General features: G+C 41.4%; 3 pseudogenes across 6 annotated transcripts; all 3 read right to left on the reverse strand.

Moving 5' to 3' along the window:
• Positions 1–614: 614 nt before the first annotated feature.
• Positions 615–4,400, reverse strand: LOC148932899 (disease resistance protein RGA2 pseudogene; annotated as a pseudogene). The gene is made up of 2 exons (XR_016135077.1): positions 990–4,400; positions 615–896 (listed from the first exon to the last, which is right to left on the reverse strand). The product of XR_016135077.1 is annotated as a disease resistance protein RGA2 pseudogene (transcript).
• A 6,437-nt stretch (positions 4,401–10,837) lies between these two features.
• On the reverse strand, positions 10,838–13,304 carry LOC148932900 (uncharacterized; annotated as a pseudogene).
• A 1,395-nt stretch (positions 13,305–14,699) lies between these two features.
• Positions 14,700–19,154, reverse strand: LOC125221492 (putative disease resistance protein RGA4 pseudogene; annotated as a pseudogene). Of its 5 annotated transcripts, none has more exons than XR_016134912.1 (4): positions 15,783–19,154; positions 15,477–15,514; positions 15,278–15,356; positions 14,700–15,049 (listed from the first exon to the last, which is right to left on the reverse strand). The product of XR_016134912.1 is annotated as a putative disease resistance protein RGA4 pseudogene, transcript variant X5 (transcript). The 5 variants fall into 5 exon arrangements; XR_016134909.1 differs by having other exon boundaries at positions 15,469–15,514; XR_016134910.1 differs by having other exon boundaries at positions 15,477–15,523.
• Positions 19,155–19,654: the final 500 nt, after the last annotated feature.

Below are 19,654 nucleotides of genomic sequence, written 5' to 3' on the forward strand. Positions count from 1 at the left end.
ACAGGGCTACCTACCTACAACATCGACACTCGAATCTAAATAGGATTTTGTTGATCGCACTTTATCGACCCCTTCCCTTTTCCACTAGGCATGTCATATCTGGTCTATGTTACAACACCAACACTCGCTACACTAGCCAAAGGCAATAGCTATGGTTGACAATGAACCATGATGACATGTGAACATATCTAGTCATGATTTTTCGCCTCTTCCATTTTCAGGTTATGGATCCGCCACTGGTCTGTTGAATCTTCGATGATGGAGAGCAACAATAATCTTTCAGAATCACCATCCTTTTCTCCTACTCCATCGGCTACACACCACTATTTAATTCCCATATCTGTCCTCATTTTACTTCACATCTCACTCTTAGCAAAACAGGCAAGAAGCTCTCAAAATCTTTTGACCTCTACGAGCAAGGGAAGCATGTAAGAGAAATGAGGAGTCGAGCTAAGCAATCGATTTCTGGGCTTAAAATTCAAGTGAAGATACAAGCTCTAAGGGTGCCATGTCATCGTAATAATATGTAGTGGAGAATATGAACATGTCTACTGAAACTAGAACTGAAGGGAACAACATAACATCAACATTGTATGACTCGATTGAATTTCAAATGTTGGCAACAAAATATATTATTCTACCGAACTCAATACCCCTATGATAGTAACGAAATAGATAAGTAGAAACAAGATCTAATAGAAGATAACTCAACAGAATAACGGCAAATCTCTAACTACGAGCACACAAAAAAAATCTTGCCAAAATATATTTAAAAAAGTTAAGCAAAACAGGAATTCAGCCACATATTCTAAGACACTTGCATTTGACAATGCACACTCAAAGATGTACTACTTCGCCCCCTGCCACAATGCCAACTTTTCAAAGTTCCTCCAACACTATGAAACATAAAGAAATAAACAAGAAGACGAGTTATTGTACTGTATAAAAATAACAAATAAAGAAGAATACATTGAAATACAATTACTAACCATCTTTGTAATCTTTCTCCAATGCTATTTTTGGTACATCTTCTTAATCTTGAAGAATGACACAAATTACTGAAATCATAGTTAAGCTCGATTTTTTTTACATAAAATCAACAAAAAATAGCTGAGTTAATTTGGAGAAATATAAATGCTGCGAACGTGGGCAATCTTGTGCCAATCCTCTCCACTTCCTCTCTGACATCGCCTTTCCAGTTGTGGGCAACAACGGACTGTTAGCTGTTTCAGATTTGGCAGAGCTGGAATTGATACAACCTTTGGGCAGTTCATAACAGCGAGTCCATAGAGAGATGGTAGCTGATCTGGGAGTGATTCCAGCTCAGGAAGATCATCTAGTTGTAGATTAGTGAGGTGCTGAAAGGCTTGAGGCAAGCGCGTTATCTTGGGAAGATACTGTAACAGGAGGTACTGAAGATTATGGAGGTATTTAATATCCTCTGGCAACTCTAGTAATTCTGGGCACTTCCATATGGTGAGGTACTCCAAAGCAGTAAGGTGCCGCAACATCCCTTCTGGTAAACATCTCATTGTCCGACAACTCTCTAGCCATAAACATGTAAGCTCTTTTAAGGATTCCAGACCTTCTCTTGTCCAAGAGATCTCTTTTGCATTATTAATTGTCAGTGACCGCAACTTACTAAACTTTTTCAGCGCTTCTATTGGGAAACAAGTCAGGTTCTCTTCAACCTCAATTGACAGCTTACTAGGAATGTCGTGCTCAGATAATAAAGCCAAGTCTGAGCTTCTACATCCTAGATACTTCAACTTTTCAAGGGACGAGATTGATGGCAATACAAATGAAGAGCAACGCTTGATACTTAGGCATTCCAGATTTGGGAATGCTTCTTTACTACTCTGTTGCTCTTTTGACAGTCCCTTAAGATTTGGGAGATCAGTTAAAAACAGTTGTTTCAGAGCCACGAACTGTATCGGTACTGGGTGCCCACTCCCAACTTCTTCTTCTTCAATAATATACTCCACCCCCATATTCGTTAAAAACAGATTCTCAAGATGGGGCAACTCTCCCAGTTTTGGAAAACGCCTAATATTTTCGCAATCAGTTATATTAATCTCAACTATTTTTCTCTGCGTTGAGTTTTCCATCCAACGTGGAAGATATCTACCACTGAAGCCTTGTATATAAAGACGTTCAAGATTGGGGTGAGGTTCAAGTGCTTCAAACACCCTTTCATCAACTTCCTCGACTAGCTTGGATAAAGCATTTCTTTCCCACGACAATCTCAAATTACGAAGATTGTTTTTCTCAGCAATCTTTGCTTTCTTAGCATCCATATGGTCTTTTACTCTCTCCAGATGCCTAATCTGAAGCCTTCCACTGATGTTCAAGCATTCCAGTTCCTCAAGTTGGTTATCTCTCTTGAGACCCACAACAAACATACTCAACGTTTTCAGGCCATTTAACTCTCTAATTTTAGATGGCATCTCACACAATGACTTGCAGTTCCACAAACATAGATGTCGAAGATTACGTAAGGATGTGAGCTTCTTAGGTAAAGCCTCAAGCCTAACACAGTCATCCAAGTTGAGGATTTGCAAGTTCCAAAGAGTACATAACGAGTTGGGGAGAGCTTGCATTTCAGAATTAGACAAATCCAAGGATCGCAAATGTTTAAGATTACCGATGGAAGGAGGCAAATCCTGTATTGTGCTACGAGGGGCATTTAACACTCTTAAACTTGTGAACTCCAAGATGGAAGTGATGTTCATATCTTGCTGAAAATATTTAGGAAATACAAGAGTTTTGTGTAGCAAATTTACCTCGCGGATAGTTGATGCATTTGCTAGATTTCTTTCACTTTGTACTCCGGGAACTTTGTTCTCCATAATTGACTCTGCCAGATCATGAACGAGATCGTGCATACTAATCCTGTTCATGTAATCCACATCAGTTTGTAGAAGAGATCTGAGTAGTAGCTCATTGCATATTTGATTTCCAACATCTTCCACTTGAAGAGTCCCCTTTGATGAAATGTAGCCATGAGCCATCCATAGAAGGATCAGTTTTTTCTTTTTAATGTAATGATCCTTAGGAAAGGCTGCAAAATAAGCAAAGCATTGCCTGAGCTCCAATGGAAGATGATGATAACTCAGTCTCAAAGCAGGTATTATCACACTCTCTTCTGCCGACAGTTTCCATATATCATTGTCTCTCACATGTAACCATTCCTCTTCTCTCCTTTTAAACCGTAGGATTCCTCCAAGCGTTGTCGCAGCCAGGGGCACACCAGCACATTTATTCACGATCTGTTTCCCAATTATTTTGAGCTGTGGAGACACCTCTTCACCTGCTCCGAAGGCACGTTGCCTCATCAGCGCCCAACAATGCTCATCCGGCAACCCCTCAAGCCAATGACATGGCAGTGTAGTCATTATATCAGCAACATTCCTCTGGCGTGTGGTGACGACGACAGATGAGCCACTTGAGCCACATGATAAAACGTCCCTCAACTCAAACCATTTATCTTGGTACTCGTTCCAAACGTCATCCATAACGATCAAATATCTTTTTTTGCTCAGCAACTCACAGAGGTGACGCTCTGCAGCATCCAAGTGCTGCAGATCTGAAACTTTTCCACTCCCTCTAGTGGTAGATTCAATCATGGCCTTCACCAAAGTCTTCATTTCAAAGTTATCAGAAACACAAACCCAAATCCTCACTTCAAAGTGCTCTTTCACTAGGGGATCGTTGAATACTAGTCGAGCAAGAGTGGTCTTCCCAAGGCCGCCAACGCCGATGATTGGCAGCACGGACATCTCATGTTTCTCCTTCACATCATTCACCAAAATCTTCACAATTTTGTCTTTATCTTCTTCTCTGCCTTGAATCTTATCGGGCTCGTTCAACAGGGAAGCCGTCTCGCGTGAGGCAAGAGCAACTTCTCTTGGCCTATCAAGAGAGAACTCACGCAGATGAAACTTAGCACGCTCCGCAGCAACAACCTCCACTTTCTCGTTGACCTGCTTCATCCTCCTTGCGATGTTGTGGCGATACAATAATTTCTTGAGGCTATAGCGAATGAGTTTGGAATGAGAGTGGTTGAGTTTAGAGACATGAGTGTTGCACTCATCCAAAATGTCATCAATCTCATAAGCAAGAGCGGTGAGCTTCTGCAGCCAGTCTCGAATTGGCTTGCTCTCGATTTGCTTGTCTTCGGCATCCTCCAACACAGCTTGGATAGTGGTGAGAGTGCTGCAGAGCTTCTTCATCTCATCATCGACGCCCAAGATCAGTCCGATCTCCTCCTTGATAAGGGAGTTCAAATTGTCAAGAAGGAGTTGAAGAAATGCCTCTGCCATTATGAAACAACAATAGTTTACTTTTCTTCTTCTGATAGCCAAATGAGAAATTTGAGAAGAATGTGTGTTTATGTTAGCAAAAATAGATTTGTTCAAGCTTAAAAACTATACTTTGTAAAAGTAAACGACTTGGGCCACATGGCGATTATCCATATGTTTTATAAAATTATATGAATATTTATAAAAGTAAACGACTTGGGCCATATGTTTTATAAAATTATATAAAATTACAAATTCATGTCCATTCGTTTGATGCTATGATCCAAATGACCCTCTTAATGATTTTTCATATTCATTGGTTCCAGTTGGACCACATTGCCTGGCCTTTCTACAATAATTTAAAGTGGAATTATTCTCTCACCACTTAGTAGCCCAGATAATTGCAACTACATATATTTGGGTTTTGACTATATAAAATTGTGACATATACATAGTTCAATCTTAATGCATAACACAACTAATATATGGATGTCAGTTTTATATTACATGGAAGTCATTTTTGGTTCATTTCAGAAAAGATGACCTTAAACAATTGAATTCTCACCAATATACTACTCCCTCTGTCATGTAAAAATAGAGTACTAATTATGGACTTTAATCAATCTCCAACCCCAAAATAGCTAAACTGAACAGGTTCAAGATAGCAAATCGATATACCATCAATTTACCAAGATCATATTTTTAGTTTTGGTTTTTCGATTTTGAGCCAATATCAAAAATCAAGCAAGACTGAACGAATTGCTATATTAGCTTATCAATTAATCTGTATCCATATGGTAAATTACATAAATGATTATTTTAGATCCAAATCTAATAAGTGATGATATGGTATAGTATGCAACCGGCTTACAAGAATAAAACAAGTTAAAAAAGGACTTAAAAATAACAAAATTAAAACAGAGTAAAAATAAAAAAATTAAAACACGAACACGAATACGAACACAAGAAACACAACACTTTGGGAGTTGGGAACAGCACTCTACCAATCTTTGTACCTAATCGACTATACTCATCGAAACATGAGGTCTGCATCCTAAGGCGAAGAAGCATCTACAACAACAGGAACCACGTCGTATTCTATGTACTATTTACACAGACGTATCTCGTTCCACGTGGCCCTTACCACGGCCCAGTTTGTGTCCTTCTCAAGCACTGCCTCTTCGCCCCACTCGCTGTTTCACCATCTCCAGCGCCTGCCAACACAAGCAGAAAGGTTATGAAGGTGCTCGTTTCCGATGGGGTTCATTATCTCTTCCCATCAGCAATGCTAAAAAGGATAAACTGGGAAAAGTAGTTTCAAGAAAATATCAAAGAATGAGTCTTGATGGGATGAGCCGGCTTCGTCTAGTGAAAATTCAATTTTCGGAAAATTGGAAAATTGCATCAGTAGGGAGCAGAAACGAACATTCCATGACCATTGCACAAAGCCAAGATTTTGATAAGGAAATGGAAGGATGAAATGATAAAACACTTGTACTGATGGGAAAAGTAGTCATAAGACAATATCAAAGAATGGATCTTGATGGGAAGAGCTGGCTTCGTCTAGTAGAAATTCAATTCTCAGCAGGGAGTTTAGACGAACCATCCGTGACCATTGCCGTATATCAAATGTTATATTCAAAATTTGTGGGGTGAAGGTGAAGCTACGAACCTGATTCTTCTGCAATTGTTCGTTTTCCTCCTTTGGTTTAGCAGCTTCTGCTTCCAACTCCATGGTGTAAGCCTGCAAGAACCCAAAACAGAAAGGCCGACATGCTGAAAACTCAATTTGTTGATTAAATGCAGGTACATATATACATGTTCCTTATAGAATACGCTAAATTACCTTGTGTAAAATGAGATCTTTAAGCATCTCATGAAGAATAACTTTCATGTCTCGTCACACTAGACCGCCTATCACAAAACAACTGTGCGGCATAAGACATCCAATTTCCTTATTCAAATATTTTGGGGATGTCCATGGACGATAAAAGAACTTTGACGATCAATAGCTTAGAAAGTGACAAGATTGCGAAATCTGTAGTTGTTTGTCTATGCAGCACTTTGTTGTTAAATTCTACTTCTAGTTCTTTCTCGAGCACTCGTTGCATCAGACATCGCAAACAAAAATATATAAATCTTTCGACATGGCACCATATGGAAATCTCAATGTGTGAAAAAGTTTGTACCATACTTCTTTTAATGAAAACCAATTCAAAACTTTAAAAGCAATATAATAACATCCTAAGAGATGATATATTCACTACTTAAGATTAAATTTACCCCAAAAGATACAACATTGCTAAATATTTATGAAAGGAAAAGGCGAAGCAACAGCATCCGGAAATAAGGTAGCCAGATGGCATATTTCACAAACACAAAGAAGGTGGAGAAAGTACAAAGTTGACATGTAAGTTGTAACCAAGAGAAGGTGGAGAAGGCACAAAAGTAGGAAGGGACTAGACCTCCATAGGCCATTTCATTTGAAATAGGTACCATGTAAAAACCTATTTTTTCAGTTCGTTTATAATACGTTTGATCATCAACACTCAGTCACACTAGCCAAATGTAATAAGCTAAGGTCAACAGTGAAAGATGATGGCACATCAACATCATAGTAAAGATTATGATGTATTTGGCGAAGCAACTAAAACACTTTCAGAATCCTAATCAAGCAACAATAAACTCTGAAATTTCAGTTTACTAGTAGTAAAGTTCCAACTCCATCGCCAAACTAACATGCTAAAGAGAAATAACGAACTGCATAAGCATACCTCTGTATTGGTTCGGAATGAAAGGGGAAGGCTCAGATCATTCATTTCTTTGGCTAGCACTACATCTACATCTTTGGGCACCGATCATAATCCTGAACATCTTCAGACATCAAACAATCATTCTCCAACTATAATATCAGATAAACAACAAAAACTTCAAGAAAGCTAAGTAGAAATACAAAAACTGACCATTACTTATCCCTTAATCCTGCCTCTCAAAAGTACTCCCATTTCTAACAAGTACCTGCATTTCACATAAACCAAGCAGATTCAATACAGCAAATTAAAATTCCACCAAGTTACCATGATCATATTTTCAAATTAGGATATTTCTATTTTGAGCAAAAATCAAATTAAACAAGATTAAAAAACAGCACAAAACTGACAACGGATTATTGAACATAAGATAATTCCGCCACTTTATTTGAACCCTCGTTCCTGTTGGGTAAAAAAATCCAAACTTTTGCAATTATCCATTATTTACACACACACACACACACACTGATAGGGTTTAACTTCCCCAATTGTTGTAGAGCACACGAAAAAAGTAACAGAATATGGACGAAATTATGGAGGCACAAATCCTAGCAGGAAACTAGAATTCTAGACGAGGGTTTTTCTTAGAGAAAAGATCTTTTTATTAATCAATTCTCAATGACTCGATCTATTGGGAATTCTATTATTTATAGAATTCCCCCTACTTGATTCAACTTACGACTCGGGAAAGAATCAAGAAGAAAACCCGAGAAGATTGACTCAAAATATTAAACAAATCGTTCTTGCAAATAAAAGGTAATAAAATAAGGAAACAAAATATATGGAAAAGATCTCCTAATGAGATATGAAATCTTTATACTTTGTGGGCTTCTTCGTGACTCGTTTTTGGAGTTCCAATTGGGCTGGACCTTCTGCATGATTCTTCCCTCTGTCACTTTGTCTCTTTTCCTTTTTTGTTGTGGCCTCAGTTTCTCTTCCATCTTGTTCTTTGTCCTTGCCGTCCGAGACTTGTGTTGTATCTCCATTCATCGGCTGATCTGGGTCGGAGTCCCTATCAACTCCCCCTCCCATAGCAGCCGCCTTGTCCTCAAGGTGGATATCAGGGAAATGCTTTCTAATCACATCCACCGGCTCCCAAGTCGTGTTTGATGCCACCCCTGACCCCCACCATATCAGCCATTGATCTTGCGGCGTACCATCAACCAAAACCGTGCGTGAATCTGTGGCCTTAATCGGTGCATCCATCGGGCTGCCACGCCGAAACCGCCTCGGCCATTGCTCGATTGGTCCTAGAGAAAATGATGGAATGAATGGTTTCAATAATGAGACGTGGAAAACGTCATGCACTCGACTGTCCAAAGGCAGGTTTAGGCGATATGCCACCTTGCCCACTCTCTCGAGGATCTCAAAGGGACCATAATATCGACGACCCAACTTTGTGGATAGGGGTTTGGCCACCGAATGTTGGCGATATGGCTGTAGACGAAGCAAAACCTTATCTCCAACAGCAAATTCAATGTCGCGACGATGGCGGTTAGCAAACTCAGCCATGCGGTCATGGGCATGAGCAATACGGGATTTCAGCAACTTCAAAATCTCCTCGCGCTCGGTGAGGAGCTCGTGGACCGATTGGTTGTGGGACGGCTTGGAATATGTATCAAAGAGGTTGGGAGGATCTCGCCCATACAAAGCCTTGAACGGCGACATCCCAATGCTAACATTTAAGCTGCAATTCAATGCCAATTCGGCCCATGGAAGAAGGTGAAACCAGCGTGACGGGCGATCATAAGCGAAGGCGCGCAGGTATTGTTCGAGAGCTCTATTGGTCACTTCGGATTGGCCATCTGTTTGAGGATGATATGCTGTGGTGAATTGCAATTTGGTACCACTCAGCGAGACAAGCTCCTTCCAGAAATCGCTCAAGAAAATAGCATCACGGTCTGATAGTAGCTTCTTTGGAAATCCATGCAGCTTGACCACAGTGTCGATGAAAAGGCGGGCCACACGAGGGGCATCAAAACCCGGTTTCAAGGCACCGAAATGCGCATATTTGGAGAGACGATCCACCACTACCATTACCGCCGTGTACCCATTCGATGGAGGTAAGCCCACTATGAAGTCCATTGAAGCCGCTTCCCACACCATGTCGGGAATAGGTAGAGGTTGTATGAGCCCATTTGGCTTATCACGCACATATTTAGTGGCTTGGCAAGGGAGACAAGCTGCAACGTAATCGCGCACGTCCCTCCTCATATCCCGCCAATAAAACACGCCTGCAATGCGGGCGAATGTTCGACGTTCACCAGGATGGCCCGCGGATGGCGAAGCATGGAATTCGTCAAGGATTAAGTCTCGAACCATCGAATCGCGACCAACATAAATACGATGCTTAAAATAAATAAGCTCGTCTACAGCTGTGATATACGCCGGTGCAGCAGCCTCGTCCACTGCCTTGTGCAAATCTAGGAGCTCGGTCAGGGTACCATTTTCGCTGCGGATGGTATCCAGCAGCGTGGGTGTTGGGCGAACGAAGAGGGCGAGATATTCGCCTTCTGGGGACAAGTCCATATCACGGCGGGATAGGGCATCAGCCACACGGTTAGACGCACCGGACTTGTACTCGATTTTGAATTTGAACCCCATTAACTTGCGGATATAGAACTGCTGGTCCGGTGTCTGCACAATTTGAGATAGCAAGTCCTTCAAACTTCGTTGGTCGCTTCGGATTATAAATTCACGCCCAAGCAAGTATTGCCGCCATTTCTGTACCGATTCAACAATAGCGTAAAGCTCTTTGTGGTAAGTCGAAGCTAGGCGGCGCTTAGGACCGAGCTTTTTGCTAAAGAATGCAAGAGGGTGACCGTTCTGAAGCAACACCGCTCCGACGCCAAAGTCCTAAGCATCGGTCTCAATGATGAAGGGCTCAGCAAAATTAGGCAGACGGAGAACAGGGGCTGAGTGCATAGCCGTCTTGAGTAGGTTGAAAGCTTTAGTGGCCTCGTCCGACCACTTGAATGAATCCTTTTTGAGGAGGTCGGTAAGAGGGGCCGCAATGATGGAGTAATCCTTCACGAAGCGCCGGTAATAACCCGTGAGGCCTAGAAAACCTCGTAATTGCTTAATTGTTCTCGGTAGCGGCCAAGACTGCATTGCTGCGATCTTTGCTGGATCCGCTCTCAACTCGCCAGCCGAAATTATGTGGCCAAGGTAATCTATCGTCGGGACACCGAAGGAGCATTTGGAGAGCTTTACGAAGAAAGTGTTGTCCGCCAAAATACCCAAAACTGTGCGCAAATGATCAACATGGGTGGTAACGGAGTCACTGTAAATCAAAATATCGTCAAAGAAGACGATGACAAATTTTCGCAGGAAGGGCTGAAATATGCTATTCATCGCGGCTTGGAAGGTAGACGGAGCATTTGTTAGGCCAAAGGGCATTACCAAAAACTCAAAATGGCCGTCATGAGTACGAAAAGCCGTCTTATGGACATCCTCAACATTCATCCGGATTTGATGGTAGCCCGACCTTAAGTCAAGCTTAGAAAAAATTCTGGCTGCAGACAACTCATCGAACAATTCATCTGCCGTGGGGATAGGAAAATGATCTGGTGTAGTGGCAGCATTCAAGGCTCGGTAATCCACGCAGAAACGGAAACTACCGTCTTTCTTACGCACCAAAAGGACGGGGGAAGAGAAGGCGCTGGTGCTGCGTTGGATCACCCCATTGTCTAGCATGTCTCGGACCTGTGCCTCAATTTCTGCTTTCTAAAAGTAGGGATAACGGTATGGTCGCACATTAATCGGCTTAGTGTGAGCCGGCAAGTGTATACGGTGATCCCACACCCTCGTTGGAGGCAGGCCCTTAGGTGTCGCAAAAACTGTCTGGAAGGAATCGACTACCTCTGCGATCTGCGGGTCTGCAGGGCGGCTGGGTTCAGACGGCGAGCCCTCTGCCAGCGCGAGAGGGACAATTTCAAAGATTTGGGACTCCGGCGCGAGGCCCACGAGGGAGAACAAATTATTGTATGAGATAAGGCGTGGTGGGAACGACTCTCCCCTCAAAAATACTGACGTGTCACCCCATGTAAACTTCATAGTCAGATCGCGGAAATTTTTAGTGACATCCCCCAAATCCTGTAGCCATTGAACACCCAAGATGACATCTGGCCCTTCAACCTTGTAGAAATAGATCAATACGAAAAGGGTAACCCTGCAGATCAATTGGGGTATCAAGATGGAAGCCCCGTTACCAACGAAAACACGAAAAGGAGTCACATGGTGAACAGGGATACTTAGCTTTTCTGCGATGGTAGGCTTAATAAAATTATGAGTACTGCCACCGTCGATCAGTACGGACACCTTGCTACCATTAATTTTTCCAGTTAGCCGAATAGAGCGAGGGCGGAGCTTCGGGCCAATCACACGAAGGCTCGACACGTCACCTGTAATGGCCATGGTTTCGCCGTCCTCAGCCTGCAGGTCCCCCTCATCCGAAGAGAGGTCCTGTCATCCACCTCCTCCTCTGGACCCATTAAAACATAAAATTTGTTGGCGCAGACGTGCTCAGGGACATATTTCTCGGGGCAATACCAGCAGAGGTTCTGGCGGGTGCGTTCAGCGCGTTCTGCCGCAGATATTTTCACGACCGGTATTCCTGGTTTGCGTTAGGCTGGGTGTGGCTGCTTGGGAGGCATGCCGGGGGTGGGTCGCAGCGCCTGATGCTGGGGCTTCTGGCGAGAGTCGCGGGTGGACCATGCCGGCTGGGCGTACCCTGATGAGGAGCGAGAGAGCGATTGGCAGGCAGCCAATTGCTGTGACAAGGCGAAGGCGGTTGAGAGTGATGGCGGCCGTTTTGTGAGAAGCTCTGTTTTGATGGGATCATTTAATCCCGCAATAAACAAGGAGATCAGTGTGTCGTCCCCGACGTTGGGTGCACGTTGCATGATGTCCTCAAATTCAGTTTGATAAGCAGCGACGGATGATGTCTGTCGGAGGGTCGCAAGCCGTGCGACGTGGTCAACATAGAGATCAGGATCAAAGCGATGTTTGACCGCCAGCAGAAAATCGTCCCAGGTTTTGTTAGAGCAATTTTCCTCCCAATAAGCCAACCAACTAGACGCCGGATGATCGAACAAGTATGACGTCAAATAAAGACGATCATGGAGTGGGGTAAAGTGATGGTTATAGTATTTCTGAATGTTTCGGATCCAATCCACTGCGTTTTCGCCGTTAAAGCAAGGAGCCTCTGGTTTCACGCGCTGCACCGGGTCAGCCTCGACACCCTTTGGTGGATGGACGAGGGACGGGGGGATTCTCCAGCCCCGCGGCGGTGGTAGGGCCCCCTGAGATTCCTGCGAGGTACCGGTGCGATGCAGGCTGGACTCGATGAGGAGAGCAAGGCTATCCTCGATCTTCTTGTGATTCGCTTCGTGTCAACGAGCAAAAGCCTCAAATTCGAACTGCTGGTGAGTCAACCGTTTGTCTAGACCCGCAAAATGGATACCCATATCGAAGACGGACTGGCCGACCTCTTCCAAGGAGTACGCCACTGGAGGAGTTTGGGTCTCTGTGTGGGAGGTCGTGGATGATGACATCGTATGGATGGGAGAAGAGTAGTCAATGACAGCACCACTTGATAGGGTTTAACTTCCCCAATTGTTGTAGAGCACACGAAAAAAGTAACAGAATATGGACGAAATTATGGAGGCACAAATCCTAGCAGGAAACTAGAATTCTAGACGAGGGTTTTTCTTAGAGAAAAGATCTTTTTATTAATCAATTCTCAATGACTCGATCTATTGGGAATTCTATTATTTATAGAATTCCCCCTACTTGATTCAACTTACGACTCGGGAAAGAATCAAGAAGAAAACCCGAGAAGATTGACTCAAAATATTAAACAAATCGTTCTTGCAAATAGAAGGTAATAAAATAAGGAAACAAAATATATGGAAAAGATCTCCTAATGAGATATGAAATCTTTATACTTTGTGGGCTTCTTCGTGACTCGTTTTTGGAGTTCCAATTGGGCTGGACCTTCTGCATGATTCTTCCCTCTGTCACTTTGTCTCTTTCCCTTTTTTGTTGTGGCCTCAGTTTCTCTTCCATCTTGTTCTTTGTCCTTGCCGTCCGAGACTTGTGTTGTATCTCCATTCATCGGCTGATCTGGGTCGGAGTCCCTATCACACACACACATAGATAGAGGGAGAGAATGGAGCTGGACCACGAAAAGCGGGCTAAGAGCTTTCTACAGAGAGATGCTCAATTCTTGAAACTGGATTTTTTGGTAATACTAATAAATAACGGCTAATTAAACATTTAATTAGGTTCTTACACATTTTGTAAGAAGTGGAATGAAATTTAATCATCATTTTAGAAAGAAATGGAATACCATGCTTCCAAGGAGATCTAATTCAATGTAGTTTAAATTTTATTTTATTAGAAACTCTGTATTTTTAAGGAGGAATCGGATAGATTAAAGTTTCAAAAATATTGTTTTTATTCTCAAAGTTCACAAAGTTAAATTCAGACCTTTTACATAACCAATTGCCACCAATTTTAAAATTTGACTTAAGAACTAAAAATATCAATATTAATCGCATAGTAAGAAAATGATCATAAGATCTTTGAAGAAGGCAGCATAAACAGAAAACAGTAACTAATAAACAATGTAAGAACTATTCTATAAAAACACGAACATGAACACCGACACGAACATTAGAAACACAGCACACACACTATACCAATCTTTGTCCTAATCGACTACCCTTCCATTTTAACTTTTTCCACGCACATTCAGTAAGTAACAAAGGAACATGCATCCTAATCGACTACTCCTCTCGCTCTCTCTTTGTATAGTCATCTACAACAACAGGAACCACGTCGTATTCTATGTACTATCTACACAGACGTCTCTCGTTCCACACTGTGCTTACCACGGCTCAGTCTGCCTCCTCCTCAAGTACTGTCTCTTCACCCCACTCTGTTGTGTCCCTAGAACTTCAACAATAGATGCTTCCAAAGCTCGTAGTAGTTCCTCCTGATAAAGTAGTAAAACTAGGTTAATTAGCAAACAATGGTTCCAGACATTGTATTGCATTGAGAATACTTACCTTGAGCTTGGCTATCTCACGGACAGTGGCGTATCCAATGTATAACAAGGGGGTACAATTGTACCCCCAAATATTCCTACTTAATTATATATGGAGACATATTATATACTAAATCTGAATTGGTGCAGTGGTAGTCGACCTCTAATGTTTGAGCAGGGATCCAGGTTCAATTCTCAGTACTCAGTAGCTGCGGTTCTTTATTTACTTTTTATGCACTTATTTTACTCTTTTTAATATTTTTAGATCTTCCCCTATTTATTGTATAATTGGTAGGAGTACTATATAACTAAATATTAAATTAATTCACACCTTTAACAAATAATTTATGATAGTCTCTTGATATAAAATTGAAAAAATTTATTTTGTGTAGTTATATTTTGTTTCTTTTCAATTTTTTTTTAAAAAAATATGAAACTTTGCTCAAATATTTTGGTTCTTCCAAAGCACTTTATTAATTTTTTTTTAATTTTTACATTTATATTTATATAAGACATTCACAACTAATAATTAAGACATTTACGACTCACAAACTATTATTATAAAATATTTAAAATCAGTAAAATAGAAGAAAAATGATCAATTTTAAACTTTAAATCCCTATATCTCTACAATTATATATCGTATCCCCGAATTAAAATTTCTGGATCCGCCGCTGGCTCACGGATGAGTGTGAGGGATGGCTCAATAACACGAGTCTGACCATTCGCTAGCACATCCTTGGGAATACGCTCGGCATTCATATTATGCAGATAATGTATTCCCCTCCTTCCCACTTTCTTTCCCAGGACCTCCACAAAAATCTTTCGGTGGTTTTTTCCCTTTGTGCAGTGTCGTGCTCCTCTTGGATTTGGGTAGAATACATTTTCTGTAAAACATGTGTTTTATTCTTTCAGTTGGTTTTTGTATGTGTGATGTGTACCCAAACCTGACTTATTTGGAATAGCTTAAATGGAATACTGATTGTTTATAATGGAACAGGGGAATAACTAATTTGATACAACCATTTATGAAATTAATCCTCAAATATGTAAAACAAGATTCTCATCAAGATTATCACCAACATATTTCTACTGAGAAATGAATGTATCAATACCATAGAAGTAAAGATCCATCACATCAAATTCCAGCATCATGGATTGTTTTGAATTTCTCCAACATAGCAACACCATGCCCTGTATATAGGAAATCAATCCAAGTAGAAACACACAATGAGAATCTTGCCACCAAATACTTTTAAAAAGTTGAGCAACACAGAAATTCTGCCATAAATTCTAAGATACTTGCATTTGAACCTGTGCACTCGAACATGTACTTGCTTTGCCCGTTGCCACTGCACCAACTTTCCGAAGATCAACAAGAATAAGAGTTAGTGTATGACACGCAAGTTTAAGGTTGATGAATGACACGAGTCAATTTACAACCAAAAAACAAGCAATACCCGCATGAGGATTAAGTATAGTTTGCCACATGAATTAAAAAAGAAAAAGGAAACTTACTCAACTTTGATTCACTATGTTAAGAATCCCTAAACAATGTCATATTCCAAGAACATAATAAGAGGCATTGGTATTAAAATTTAAGTGAGAAGGATTTCTTACCATTAATTGAAGGGCCAATGAAAAGGAGGCATCCTTAATGAAATTGACTGTTGCACTTTAACTTGAACCGGCAAAAATAGTTCAATTATCTTCTAGAAAAAGATATGTTGGGAACATGGGAAATCTTGTGCCAATCCTCACCACTTCCTCTCTGACATCTCCATTCCAGCTGCGGGCATTCAGTGATTTTTAGCTTTTTCAGATTTGGCAGAGCAGGAATCGTTACAACCTTTGGGCAGCATATAATACTGAGTTTAATAAGAGATGGTAGCTGATCTGGAAGTGATTCCAGCATAGGAAGATCATCAAGGCATAGATCAGTGAGTTGGTCGATGACTTGAGGCAAGCGCGTCATCTTGGGAAGAGCATATAATGAGAGCCGGTTAAGTTTATGGAGATATTTAATATCCTGTGGCAACTCTAGTAATTGTGGGAACTCATATATGGATAGGACCTCTAGAGCAGTAAGGTGCCTCAACATCCCTTCTGGTAAACATCTCATCGTCCGACACCTATTTAGACATAATTCTGTAAGCTCTTTTAAGGATTCAAGACCTTTTATTGTCACGGAGATCTCTTTTGCATCCTTAATTACCAATGACCGGAGCTTACTAGACTTTGCCAGCGTTTCCATTGCGAAGCATGCCAGGCTCTCTTCAACTTCCACGCACAGTAATCTAGGAATGTCCTCCTCAGATAGTGAAGCCAAAGTTGAGCTACTGCATGTTAGTTCCTCCAACTTTTTGAGGGATGAGAGTGAATGCAATATTAATGAAGAACAATGCTTAATACTTAGCGTTTCAAGATTCAGGAATGCATCTTTAATCCCTTGCTCTTTTGAGAGCCCCTTCAGATCTGGGAGATCAGTTAAAACCAGTTGTTTCAAAGCCACGAACTGTATCTTTACAGGGTGTCCACACCCAACTTCTTCTTCTTCAATAATATACTCCACCCCCACATTACGTAAGGATAGCGATTGAAGACGAGGTAGCTCTCCCAATTTTGGAAAACGCTTACAATTTTTGCAATCCCATAAACATAACACAACTAATTTTCCCAGAGTTGACTTTGACATCCAACGTGGAAGATATCTACCACTGAAGCCTTGTATATCAAGACATTGAAGATTGGGGTGAGGTTCAAGTGCTTCCAACACCTTTTCATCATTATCCTCCTCTATCTTGGATACATAATTCCTTTCCCATGACAAATATAACCACTGAAGATTGTTTTTCTCTGCAATCTTTGCTTTCTTCGCATCCATGTAGTCCTTTACTCTCTCCAAATGTCTAATTTCAAGCGTTCCATAGAGGTCTAAGCATTCCAATTCCTCAAGTTGGTTATCTCTCTTGAGACCGACTATGAACCTACTCAGTGTTTTCAGGCCATTTAACACTCTCATTTTAGATGGCATCTCGCACAATGACTGACATTCCCACAAACATAGATGTCGGAGCTTACGTAAGCATGTTAGCTTCTTAGGTAAAGCCACAAGACTGTAACAGTAATCCAAATTGAGAATTTGCAAATTCCAAAGTGTACATAATGAGTTAGGGAGAGTGCGAATTTCTGAATTGGACAAATTCAAGAATCGCAAATGTTTAAGATTGCCGATAGAAGGAGGCAAATCTTTAATTCTTGTTGCATTTAATACTCTTAAACTTCTGTGTGCCATAATGGAAGTAATGCTCATGTCTTGCTGACATGTTTTAGGAAACAAGAATGTTTTTTCTAGCATATTTACCTCGCGGATAGTTGATGCACTTGCGAGATTTCTTTCACTTTGTATTCCCGGAACTTTGTTCTGTATTATTGATTCTGCCAGATCATGAACGAGATCATGCACACCAATCATGTCTGTGGTTTCCACATGTGTTTGAAAAAGAGATCTTAAGAGCAACTCATCACATATTTCACTCCCAACATCATCCACTTGTAAATTCCCCTTTGATGAAATGTAGCCATGAGCTATCCATAAATGGATCAGATCATCCTTACTGATATAACGGTCTTTAGAAAAGGCTGCAAAATAAGCAAAACATTGTCTGAGCTCCAACGGAAGATGATGATAACTCAGTCTCAAAGCTGGTATTATCAAACTATCTTCTGCAGACAGCTTCCATATATCACTGTCTCTCACATATACCCATTCCTCTTCCTTCCTTTTAAACCGTAGGATTCCTCCAAGCGTTGTCGCAGCCAGGGGAACTCCAGCACATTTCTTCACGATCTGTTTCCCAATTATTTCGAGCTGTGGAGACACCTCTTCACCTGCTCCGAAGGCACGTTGCCTCATCAGCGCCCAACAATGCTCATCCGACAACCCCTCAAGGCAATGACATGGCAGTGTAGTCATTATATCAGCAACCTTCCTTTGGCGTGTGGTGACTACGACAGAAGAGCCGGTTGAGCCACATGTTAAAACGTCCCTCAACTCAAACCATTTATCTTGGCGGTCATTCCAAACATCATCCATTACAATCAAATATCTCTTTTTGCTCAATAATTCACATAGGCGACGCTCTGCAGCATCCAAGTGTTGCAGATCCGAAGCTTTTCCACTCCCTCTAGTGGCAGATTCAATCATGGCCTTCACCAAAGTTTTCATCTCAAAATTATCAGAGACACAAACCCAAATTCTTACATCGAAGTGCTCTTCCACCCGTGGATCGTTGAACACTAGTCGAGCAATAGTGGTCTTCCCAAGGCCACCAACACCGATGATGGGCAGCACGGACATCTCCTGTCTCTCCTTCACATCGTTCACCAAGATCTTCACAATCTTGTCTTTATCTTTTTCCCTGCCATGAATCTTATCAGACTCGTTCAACAGGGAAGCCGTCTCGCGTGAGGTAAGAGCAGCTTCTCTTGGCCTATCAATAGGCATCTCGCGCAGATGAAACTTAGCACGCTCCGCAACAACTGCCTCCACTTTCTCGTTGACTTGTTTCATCCTCCTTGCTATATTGTGGCGATACAATAATTTCTTGAGGTTGTAGCGGCTGAGTTTTGAACGAGAGTGGTTGAGTCTGGAGACATGAGTGTTGCACTCATCCAAAATGTCATCAATCTCATAAGCAAGAGCGGTGAGCTTTTGCAGCCAGTTTCGAATTGGCTTGCTCTCAATTTGCTTGTCTTCGGCATCCTCCAGCACAGCTTGGATGGTGGTGAGAGTGCTGCAGAGCTTCTTCATCTCATCATCGACGCCCAAGATCAGTCCGATCTCCTCCTTGATAAGGGAGCTCAAATTGTCAAGAAGGAGTTGAAGAAATGCCTCTGCCATTATGAAACAAAACAATAGTTAATTTTCTTCTTCAGATAGCCAAACGAGATATTTGAGAGGAATGTGTGTTTGTGTTAGCAAGTACAGAATTGTTAAAGATGAAAAAGTATCTTTTATAAAAGCAAAGGAGTTGGGCCAACCTTGCCTTGCCTTTTGTTCAATAATTCAATGGAATTGGAAACCCAACACTTAGCATCCGAATAATTGCACGCATATTGACTTAACAAATTCATTACCATTCGTTTGATGCTACTCCCTCCGTCCACCATTAGGAGTCCCATTTCTCAATGGCACGGGTTTTAAGAAATGTTAAGAAAAGTAGATGGAAAATAGTTAGTGGAATAGGGGTCTCACTTGTATATATTAGTTTTAAATGAAATGTGAGTGGAATGAGTTAGTGGAAGGTGGGACCTTATTACCATTTATGGTAAAAGTGAACCGGGACTCTTATTCGCGGACGGACTAAAATGAAAAAACGGGACTCCTATTCGTGGACGGAGGGAGTATGATCCAAATGACCCTCTTAATGCTTATTCATATTTATTGGTTCGAAATGGACCACCTTGCATTGCCTTTCTACAATAATTTG

The sequence above is a fragment of the Salvia hispanica genome, chromosome 2, assembly GCF_029641045.1.
Source record: "Salvia hispanica isolate PSC_SH4W2 chromosome 2, Shi_PSC_v1, whole genome shotgun sequence".
Classification (NCBI taxonomy): Eukaryota; Viridiplantae; Streptophyta; class Magnoliopsida; order Lamiales; family Lamiaceae; genus Salvia; species Salvia hispanica.